This window comes from Capsicum annuum, chromosome 12, assembly GCF_002878395.1.
Source record: "Capsicum annuum cultivar UCD-10X-F1 chromosome 12, UCD10Xv1.1, whole genome shotgun sequence".
NCBI classification, from domain to species: domain Eukaryota; kingdom Viridiplantae; phylum Streptophyta; class Magnoliopsida; order Solanales; family Solanaceae; genus Capsicum; species Capsicum annuum.
Window position 1 is genome coordinate 198309721 of NC_061122.1, and position 11980 is coordinate 198321700.

Below are 11980 nucleotides of genomic sequence, written 5' to 3' on the forward strand. Positions count from 1 at the left end.
GTAACAGAATACCCAAAATAAAACTAAAAATATTAAAGTCTAAAACATGATAGTCTAGAAAGCCTCTAACTTACTGAACTATCTGAGTAAGGAGTTGATGGGACATGTCTCCAACTAACTCCAACTAAAAAACTGATTAATGATATAATAGGGAAATAATCATGTCCTCGAATGATAAGGACTCACTTCAAACTCTGACTGCTGAAACTAGAATCTACTGCCGATCTGGAGCTCGTGTATCTGAACCTATGGTATAAGACACCATAGCACAAATGCATTAGTACTTTGAATGTATTGGTATGCATATGCGATAGGCCGAATGCATGGGGTTCATATTTATGAATAATAATAATAACAGACTAACTATCATGAGTGTGAAAATACATGCATGAGACATAACAACTGACACTAATACTATGATAACATAATCACTGAATTTGAATATGACTGATAACATAAGTGATTGTATCTGATAGTCCTGGATTTGATGAAACTATCTAAGTTCCGTATTGTATCTGAGTTGACTGTATCTGACAGTCCTAAAATATAAGGAACTATCTGAGTTCTGTCACTGAGACTGATTGACTGTATCTGACAGTCCTGATTCTGTAACATAAAACTGTAGGAAGTAGTTATCTAACCAACATTCCCCTAATGTTCCATTATGGCTGAGTTGGGGTCCAATCTGTAGCCCCAATTGGAAAGGGTGTCAATACCGTGCCATTGGTAAGGACAAGTTGTGGGTGATCCTTATCTGATAGTATCCCCTGTATGAGAATGGTGCGGCCCTTATCTGACAGTGCTTATCCACCTCATCAACCCTCATTAGATAGTTTTGAGGTCTCAACCTATGCTGTTTACATAGTTTTGGAACTCAAGAATGACTTCTAAGAATCACACCCTCATCTGATATTGTGTGTTCCCATTCTTGGGTTCACTCGGTGCTAATTCCTACTCCCATCTGAATAGACTTTGAACATGATTTACTGAACTGAACATGGGCTGAGTTACTAAATTCTATTGACTGACGAAATACTACTGATATCTAACAACTGACTGAGTTTATGAGATCATGGAGATTTCCTGAGTCAAAAAATTGTCTGAAGTCTAAGGATTCATATCTTGACTGAGAGTATCATGAAAACATGACATGGATATAGGCACACAACTAATGTTTTGGGTGCGAGTACCCCCAGTACTCAATGGAAGGAAACTGACCAAGCATAACTTACTTGAATATATAACTAAAATCATAATCCATAATACATTTATAAAAGCATTTCATCAAAATATGTGATAGGCATAACTTGTACATACATGGGGATTTCATGGTATTATGCTAGTTAGCCACTTTTCCTTTATATAGGCATTTAATCAAACACATGATAGGCATAATATATGTATACACCAATATTCAACAATTACACATCATGATTTAACATCTAATTAAATCATCCTAGGGTTTAATCATAGGTTCACATGAATATACATCTATACAAATCAATTCCATATAACATTAATCACCCAACATGGATTTAAATTCAATTGATCATTCTCAACATAAACAAAATAAACCCAACATAAAGTTCATAAAGAAAATCTAAAATCTAGACTTTAGAAAAGAGATTCTTGGGCTTCATGGATGAAAGGAGTCCATGAATAAATACTATGCATACCTTAGTTCGTGATTTCGTAAAGATTGACGGTGGAAATTCTTGATTTTGAATCTTCTATGAAAAGACCTAGATTGTTCTTGAGAGGTTTTTGAGAGAAGAGAGTGTATTTTGGGTGAAAAGTGGCTGAATCACGTGAAAAGGGCTTAAATAGGGGTAGGAAGTTGACCCTTTTGACCCTGGATGCGTCATTTAATTTCAGTAAAATTTTCCCAAACTGAACCCCTGGCACGATGTTGTGCTATCGCACCGTGTTACTAGAATTTGACAATTGGGAAACTGAGGGATGGTACGACGTGGAGCCATTGTATTGCCCCTTCTTTTGCGACCTAGAACTTTGATGCAACGCAAAGAAAATCCCGCTAAGACATTGGAAAAGGACAATTCTAAATTTGGCCCCTCGCACAACGTGCCATAATCATAGAACCCTACTAGAATTTGCCAAATGCCATTTCCTCTTGTGGCGTAGCATGCCACTGACTAATATGGCGTTGTTTTATGATGGGAACTTGAAATAGTCGTAACTTCTGATCCGGTTATCGGATTTCAGAGAATCTTATATCGATGGATAGGTTATTGAATTTCCCACATAAAAAAAAAGTAAAAATCTTGAAAATTCCTCATGGAATAAACATCATTCAATTTAGAAGATAATACTAGACATTCTTGAGATGAAATTAGCTAGAAAAAGTATGGGGTATTACAATGATCCTCAGTACAATTTTTATAGCATGTTCAACTTTACTTGAGATTACATATAGTGCTCCTGCTTTACCATATTCTAGCTTCAGCTCTACTTATCCTACCACAATAAAGATTTTTGGAAACTAAGTGTTGTGATTCACCAACTTATCAGATTATGTTTGTTACTCATGTTTTAAGATACTTTAGCTTCAGTTTATTTTAGTCTCTTTGTGAGTCTACTTGCACTTAGCATGCATGTTTCAAGATTACGTATGAAAGCAATTTTACTTATTGCATTTACCCCCACTTACTCAGTACATTCCAGAAGTCCCGATCCACATATATGTCTATGTGCTACATTGTCTCATAATGTAGGTACTAGTTATAGCCTACACATTATAATCCGACAGTTGCATCTCTTAGCCAGCAAGTGATGAGTTCTCCTATTTTGGGGACTTCAATAAGTCATAGTTCATGTACCTTATTTTGATTATTCATGTGTATTGACTACTAGTAGTTGGAGGCATGTCCCAACTACCTATAGTCAGTATAGTGGATGCTTCAAAGATGTCATTCAGAGTTGGTCATGTAATTTGAGTTCGTTCCTCAATTTTATCAGATTGTAAATTTTCATCAACTATATACTTATTCAGATTTCATTATTATTATGTTTTCACATAGAAGAACTAGCCATTTAATATATTCTAAAATAGTTGCTCAAGTATCATGTCAGTTCATGGTTTAGCTTGGGATCACTTATGGTTCCAAGCATCGTGTTACGAATAGGGGGTAGTCTCGGGTTGTGACACTTACCAACGTTTGCATGATAGTAATTCATATACGCCTTATCAATGTACACTTTGAAAAAATAGTCAGCAGTGGTGTATCTGTTCGTAGGAAAATTTTTGTGCTTGTACTTCTTCCTCAAGTAGTAGAAAATGACATCCAAATGATGTTCAAAGTGTAAACAAATAGAATATATGTTATAGAAGGATACTGTAATGATTTAATTTGAGATACAAAATATTTTTTTTGTATCTTAAATACTTAAAGGAATAACATAGGTTAATAAAAGAGAAACAAATAAACAAGATACATAAAAATAGAGTTAGATACAGTTTTTGGTAATAATATATAATACAACATAAAAGCATGACACTGGCTAATATTCTTTTTTATCATCACCATAATATTCTTATTTTATCATCACCATAATATTCTTTTTTTTTTCATTATAAAATCTCAAACCACATATAACATTACAACCATATTTCATCTTTCTTAAAAAAAATTCAAGTTCTATACTTCATCAAATCATCAAATTTGACAAAAAAAATTCTTTTGCATGCTCGCTGGTTTTAAAAATTCAACCAAATTATACTGTCAATCTAACAATCTCATGTAATACACTTCAATACATCACAAAAATTAGCACACAATCAGCAATACATATGTAAATGAAAATGTACTTTAATGATGTTACAAAATTTAGGATATCCAATATGAAAATACCTCATCATTCAAACTTTTGTTTTATTGATACATTAGGTAGAACCAGTTCTTTGATTTTGAAAAAGCAACTATAAAATCTAGTTGTCAAAATCCAAGATTTTCACACTTAACCTTATAGTAATCATCCTTATCTTTTCTAAAACATGATAGTACATGAGATTTAAGAAAAAAACTTTAGATTACATTTGAATTTAGAGTAAGTAATTGGTGAACTTACTTGTTTATGCGTTGCTTGTAATGACCTTTTATCTAATCCTCAAAAACTTTCATTTGTTCAGTTAGAAAATCTCCTGAAATGTCATAACCTTCAAATGGGTATTTTTTACGCTATGATGAAAGCAGTGTTTCCTTTCCTTTGGAACATGACCCAAAAATGCGTTAATAAAGGAGAACAGTATATCTTAGATGGCTTCCAATTGCGCTGTGTAGGTATCTTTTTGTCTTTAGAAATGACCTTTTTGGAGTAGGGAACACAAAAAAAATTACAGTATCACTAATAAAATACTCATCCAGAGTTGTTGGTGGTGGCTTACAAACTGTCAAAGACATATCAGACATTGGAACTGGAACAATAATTTCAAGCGGTTCCATTTCTTCAACAATGATGTCATCCATTTTCTTAATACCTGCATCCTGAATATACTATGAAACAATTATGAATATTTTATATTAAATCTCAAAATTGTAATTAATTAACTATCCGTATTCATTTTTCAGTAAATGAGAATCTGTACATATACATTACAAAAAATGTACGAGATACAAAATAATAAACACTTATGTAAATAAGGTATTCACAAAGATACATAAATAATATATCAAATACAAAATACTAAATATGTATCTCAAATTGAATATGATAAGACAGGTAGAAAACATATTACATGTATGTCCTAGTTAATTATTTTTCATATAAAACTTGCAAAATTATCATGCTAAGTAGTAAAAACATAGTCAATGCTTCATTCATTATGTATATAAATAAAATGAGAAATTACCATGTCATCATGTTCACTATATTTGATAGGTGATGGTGTTTGGTTCACTTTGGCCACCTCCATTAAAATTGGTTTGTTCGAGTCTTTCTGTGGTCTACCTGCATTAGTAGGTCCTGCAACATCAACAACATCATCTGAATGTTCACCTTCTTGCAAGCTCTATTTTCCACTGTTTTTCTATAATTTTTTAGTGAATAATATTGTTTACTACTGCATTAGTAAGAAAATACGAGATACAAAATAATAAACACTTATGTAAAGTCAGTTAAAAATGATATACATAAAGAATATATGAGATACTAAATAATAAATATGTATATCGTATTTCTTATGATAAGTCAGTCACAGGCATATTATACTGATGATACCTATTGATAAAGTTTATCATATCAAACATGCATAAAATTATGTTAAGTAGAAAAAATGAATTGAATGCTTGATTTGAAAATGTAAATAAATAAAAAGATAAATTACCATTTCAAAATGTTGACCTTTTTTTAAAGGTGATGATGCTTGGTTGAAAAAATTTAACAGTTGTTGAGATTTAAATACCTATAGTCTATTTTCCTTTTGTTTCCGTACTATGACTTTATCCTCTACTTTCTGTGATTCTTCCGGCAACAATAGTTTTCCCTTTCTTCAATTGAGGTGCAGATATTGTATGTCATCACCCGAGGCTACCCCCTGATAGCGATAATGGTGCTTATGGTCACAAGTGACCACAAGCTAACCCATGAGCTGGTATCTGTTGTGAGCATTGATTAAAATATCAATATAATACATGTGCTAAAGATAAGCTGATAATATACTGTAAATATAAATATTGAGATATGTAAAAATGACATGTCTGAAATATCTAATAAAATACTAGAAACTGAACTATCTATTTGAAACAACTGATAAAAACAAAAGTACTAATTGACTATCTAACTGATTGTCTGAAAGCCTCTAAACATCATGAGGAGTTGATGGGACAAACCCCAACTAACTCCGACTGACTGAAATAAGTAAATACTAAAATAACTGAGAAAACATATTATGTCCTAAATGGATGAGGACTCACCACTACTGTTGTTGGGTAATACTGAGCTGTCTAAAAATGGTCAGGAAACTGAGCGTCCGAACCTATGTTATAAGATAACATAGCCCAAAGAAAAGTATGCGATCAGTACTTTAAATGTATTGGTATATGAGATAAGGAATGAATGAAATACATGAGATAACTGAGCATGAATGCATGAACATGTAATATATGAGAATGCAAAATCAAGCACAAAGATATCTCTGATATAATCTATAATCTGAAAGACTGAATTCTGTATAACTGCATAACCAAAAATCCATATGCTTTGGTCAATCAAACCTGAGCTAAGACATACTGAATACTGACTGAGACTCTGGGAGCTATCATGTAACTGACTTACCCCAATTTGAGCAATTGGGGATGAACCTGTAATCCCAATTGGAAGGGTGTCAGTATCGTGCCACGAGTACTGACACATGGCTGTGTGGATCCACTAAACTGATGTCCTGAAGAAATAGGGAGTTACCTTCTATTGGCAGGTGCTCTCATGAGATATTTTTCAACTCTCTACTGGCAGGTAAGCCCTCATCCTTGGATTCGCTCAGTGCTAAATCCTACTCCTAACTGAACTGACACTGGTAATGGACTAAACTGAATACACTGAACATAACAACTAACATTGGTCATCATGATCATAATAACTGAGTAAATGGTAATAGTCATGGTTTAACTAAAACCATTACTTGGAAGATCTGAAGTCATGTAAAACACTTACGTATTGGGTGTTCATAACCTGCCAACACTGAATGATCAAAATACAGTATTAAGACTTAGAACTGTATTATGAAATCATGGTTCAAAGATCCCAAAACATATATATTTCATCAAACATGTGAGAATCATGAATTTGAATATAAGAATGTGTTAAACATAGGAAATCAACATGATTGGGTGGCTAAATTCATAAATTGGGGATTTAACATAAAATTCACTTGAATCATGACATGGGAAATTATAGTTTAAAACATGAATTAACCTAATCTTTCATGGGATCATACGTAAATATGAAATTAGAGTTCAATTACTAAGGAAAGACATGAATTTAATCCATCTTGAACATATAAAACTCCATAATAAGAGACAAATCCATACTTTAGTTGAAAAGAAGGTTTTTGGGCTCCATGGGTGAAAGGCACACATTGATGAACATCCCACATACCTGAATATTGAAGCCTTGGATAAATTTCTTGGTATTGAAATTTAACTTTCTGAATGCTAGTTGGTTTTGGGGAAACAAATCGACCTTTTTTGCTTTATGATGGAGAATTTTTGAGTTATAATAGGTTAGGATAGTATTTATGCTTGATAACTATTTTTTGGAGGGTGAAACGACGTAGTTTTTGGGTTAAAAGAGTAGGAAAAGACCAAAATAAACTTTTAAAAACATCATGACAGTGCAGAACTGTCCCAAGTGATGGTTTGGGTGACGGACCGTCATTCCTGAGACTGACAATCACTTCAACCATCACAAAATGACTGAATTTTGATCTTTCTACTTAAGGGTGATGGTTTTCCGTGATGGTCCATCACTGATACGACAATCCATCACCTTGGCCATCGCGACATGGAAGACAGACACCCCTTTGATAAAACAGGCATAACTTCTTACTCCGATAAAGGATTAATGCAAAAACGGTGTCGTTGGAAACATAATTCAATTATATATATATTAGTTGGTATTGAGCTAAAAAATTCTTAGTAAAACAATATTTATGCCCATTTAAATTTGACTATAGCAATATTCTTCCCAAGAACTCAATCGGTAAGGGATATTTTGACTTGTCTTAAAGCTAGGAGTTGTTTGAGGCTTTAATATAAATCCAAATCACTCATAAAACTACCAAAGTACTATATTTGAATTTTAATTCACTTGAATCATGGTTATAATATTGGTTTGAATTTTTGGGGTATTATAATAACTCCTCCTTGGGATCATTCGTCCTCGAATAAAACTGACTGAGTTGTTGTACTAGTGGAAAAGCTATAATTTTTTTTCATTGAACACTTACAATTTGAATCATGACTAAATTACTAAATATGAATACATGATTTATGAACTGAACTGAATCATGAATACATGCTACTACATAAGAATGGCTATACAGCTGAGATAGGAAACAAGAGAGTCAATTTAGAAGAGAACATTTCCTTAAGTTGAATCTAAATTTGTAGAGAAAAAATGAGGATACTTGGTTGGCATATCCATTTCTTCTCCCAAAGTATCTCCCTCAATGGATTGTTTTCTCCATATAACCTTAACCAAGGGAATTTCTTTATTCCTCAACGTACGAATCAGACGGCTAAGGATCTCAACTGGGATTTCTTCATAGGAGAGACTATCTTTCACCTCCATACTCTATAAATGCACAACTGAAGCTGGGTCACCAATACCTTTCCTTAACAAAGAGACATAAACACTGGATGCACTGACGCCAAATCTACAGGCAACTCTAACTCATAAGCTACCTTCCCAAAATAGCTTAAGATTCTATATGGGACAACATTGTGGGGGACTGAGTTTCGCCTTCTTTCAAAATCTCTTCACTCCTTTCATAGCTAAAATTTTCAAATAAACCAAGTCACCAACATCAAACTCAAGATATCTTCTCCTCACATCTACATAAGGTTTCTGAAGACTTTGGGAAGTCTTCAGCCTCTCTCGAATTAATTGAACTTTCTCCATTGCCTTAAACACTAAATTTGGACCTATTAAAGTAGCCTCACCTACTTTAAACCAACCAATAGGAGATCTATACCTCTTACTTTAGATATCCTTAAATAGAGCCATCTGAATACTGGTGTGATAGCTGTTGTTGTAGTCAAACTCAATCGAAGGTAAGCGGTCATCCCAACTACCTTAAAAGTCAATAATATAGGATCTCAATATTTCCTCTTAAGTCTGAATGATCAGTTCTTCCTGACTATCTTTCTGAGGATGAAAAGTTGTACTGAGATGAAGAGGTAAATTGAGTACCTCTATCTAAAATAATAGACACAAAATCCTATATAACTTAACCTACTCCATAAGATAAATCCTGGAATAATCCTCAGCTGAGTACGAAGTATGAACTGACAAGAAATGGGCTAACTTGGTCATTCTATCAACAATAACCTAAATCAAATCATGCTAACGACGCATCTAAGGAAATCTAGTCATAAAGTCTATGTTTACCACTTCCCACTTCTAAGTGGGGAGGCTAAACTCTTGCAATGTACGATTAGGCCTTTGGTGATCAACCTTAACCTGCTAACAATTTGAATACTTAGCTACAAAATCTGCAATATCCTTCTTCATACCATTCCACCAATAGATTTCCTGCAAGTCACGGTACATTTTAGTGGGTCCAGGGTGAATAGAATACCCTGCACCATGTACTTATGCTAATATTCACTGCCTCAAACCATCAACACACTAAACACATAACCGTCCTTGATAACAAGGCACACCATCTCCCCATGGGAGAAAACCTCCACTTTCTAATCTTTAACCGCCTCCTTTAACTTAATCAAGATGGTATCCCTATCTTGTTTTTATTTTACTTTGGCAACCAAGGAAGATTCCAAACCATTCTGAACCCATATACTACCTTCAATTGAGTCAACTAACTGAACACCTAATCTAACAAGCTGATGAACCTCCCTAACTAACTTTTTCTTGTCTCCTTTAACGTGAGAAACACTACCCATGAAAAATCTACTAAGGACATCTGCCAATACATTGTCCTACCAGGATAATACAGCACAGTCATATCATAATCTTTTAACAAATCAAGTCACTTTCTCTGATGACGATTCAGATCCTTTTGTGTGAACAAGTACTCACTACAAAAAAAACCTTATTTAGCAACAAGGACATTTCTGTCGCTAATTAATGATGGAATTGCAACAAAATAGAACTTTTGTCGCTAAATAAATGAAAATTAAATTAGTAGCCTAATTAGTGATGGATTAGCGACAGAAAATAAAATTTGTTGCTATATTTTGGTGGTAAATATTGTCGCCTTTATTTTGGTGACAAAATTAGTGACATAAAAGGTGAGAGTTTTTTTTGATATGGTGGAAAAAGAAATAGCAACGAAATTATTTTCACTAAAATTATTTTACCATTTTTTTAAAAATATATTAGTTATTTTTTAATAAACAATTAGCAACGGCTTTTAAATCCGTTGCTGAATCCGTTACTCTACCATCTAAATATTAGGGCAAAGTCTTTTATTTCACTTTATCTCAAAACATAGTATTACCCACCTCTCTCTAAAAACAAACTCTCCTTTCCCCTTTCTCTCAATTGAGAAAAGGAATCGCTCAATATTAATCAAAAAAGGAGTCAATCGCTTACTTTCAAATCTAAATTAGAGTTATGATTCTAAATCTCATAATATGAGTTGTTTTTCCTCTTTCAATTTCTTAATTTCTATGTTAGAAATCATTTGTAAATGATAGGTTTAGGGTTGTTTGATATCTTTCACTTAGATTTTCCTTACCACTATTGATATTATATGTCTTTATGGTTAATCGATAGACAATAGCATGTACCATATTTTCTTGCTTAGCTGTCTCAGTGTAGTATAAGAAAATTTCCATATCTTCTTGAATTTTTTATTTTGAATTTAAAAGATGTCTACAGACTTTATTTTGGCTTATTTCTAGTATTTGAGTATCATTAATGTGATTAAAAGTCTAGATTTGTAAAAAATAGAGAAAAAAATTGCTTCTCTAAACCCAAAGGGGTGGTCGCAGAGATGGAAACTACCATCAAGTTGTTCATGTGTTGATATTTGCTGAGAGTACATAGAACTACTTCTCCAAGGACGTGTTGATTGCAAGGATTCCTGGGTTGGTCAGTGGTATATCTCAAGTGTTGGTCATATACTCCTTTACAATCTACAACTTGCTAATTTTGTAAGTGTTTGGCATTATCTTCTCTAAGTTGCTCCTGAAAAAGTCGTGTTTGGATCTGTTAAACAAAAAATCTTTCTCTGACCCCGTCAAGTTGTTTTTTAGCATTTTTTTTATATAGTTGTGAAACTTCATTACATTATATTTACTTTATTTCATTGAAAATGAATGAAGGATGGGAATGACCTCATATAAACAAATTCAGTAAATTGGAAATGTTGTTTGTAAGTTGGACAAATGCTTTAGTTTCTGACTTTTATGTTGCAAGGGTATATCTGTGGAAGAATTTTAATGAAAAATGATGTTATGAGAGGCTTGGCTATTGCATACTCTTTATAGATAGTTATATTATGGCTAGCTACTTCCCGTTCTTGTCATGGATAAGTACACAGTTACATGAAAAGCCATTTGGAAATTGAACAAATACTTTATTTTCTGACGTCTATATTGTATGTGTATTTCTATAGAAGAAGATCAATTATGAATGCAATGCAATATTATGAGATACTTGGCTACTGGATACTCTTTATTAATAGTTAATTTATGTCACTACTTCCTGATGGGATAGGAAAGGTTTTCTCTTGGTATATGTAATTGTTATTGGACATGTATATAGGATGGGCTACTCATCATTCCATTTATCGTCCTTCCCCTTTTCATGGTTGGGAAGGGGAGCCTTGGAGTAACTGCTAAAGTGGCTACCATGTGACCAGTAGGTCATGAGTTTAAGCTAGAAATAACAGCCCCACACAGAAATGTAAGGTGAGGATGCTTTCTCGAGGATATTCTAAGAGAAAAGTGAAGATGTTCTAAAAGGGGAGTATACTATATACCGAGGATGCTTTCCTCATCGCTGGTGAGGATTCAAAACTCTCCATTGATGTTGAAGATACTGAAAAGCACCTAGAGGTATTTCAAACATTAAAGGAGTCATTTTTGAAGGCTTATAAGGTTATGGATAGAGAACTCAGAAGCTATACGAATATCGATTGCTTCTGTAGTGGAACAACAACTTTAACCCTAGTTAAACAGGTTCGTCGACATATTCAGCAAGTTGAAGCTAGCTAGTTTTTCTACCATTTTATTCTAAATATGAACACTTTTATTTTGTTTTTTGGCAGGGTAAAAAT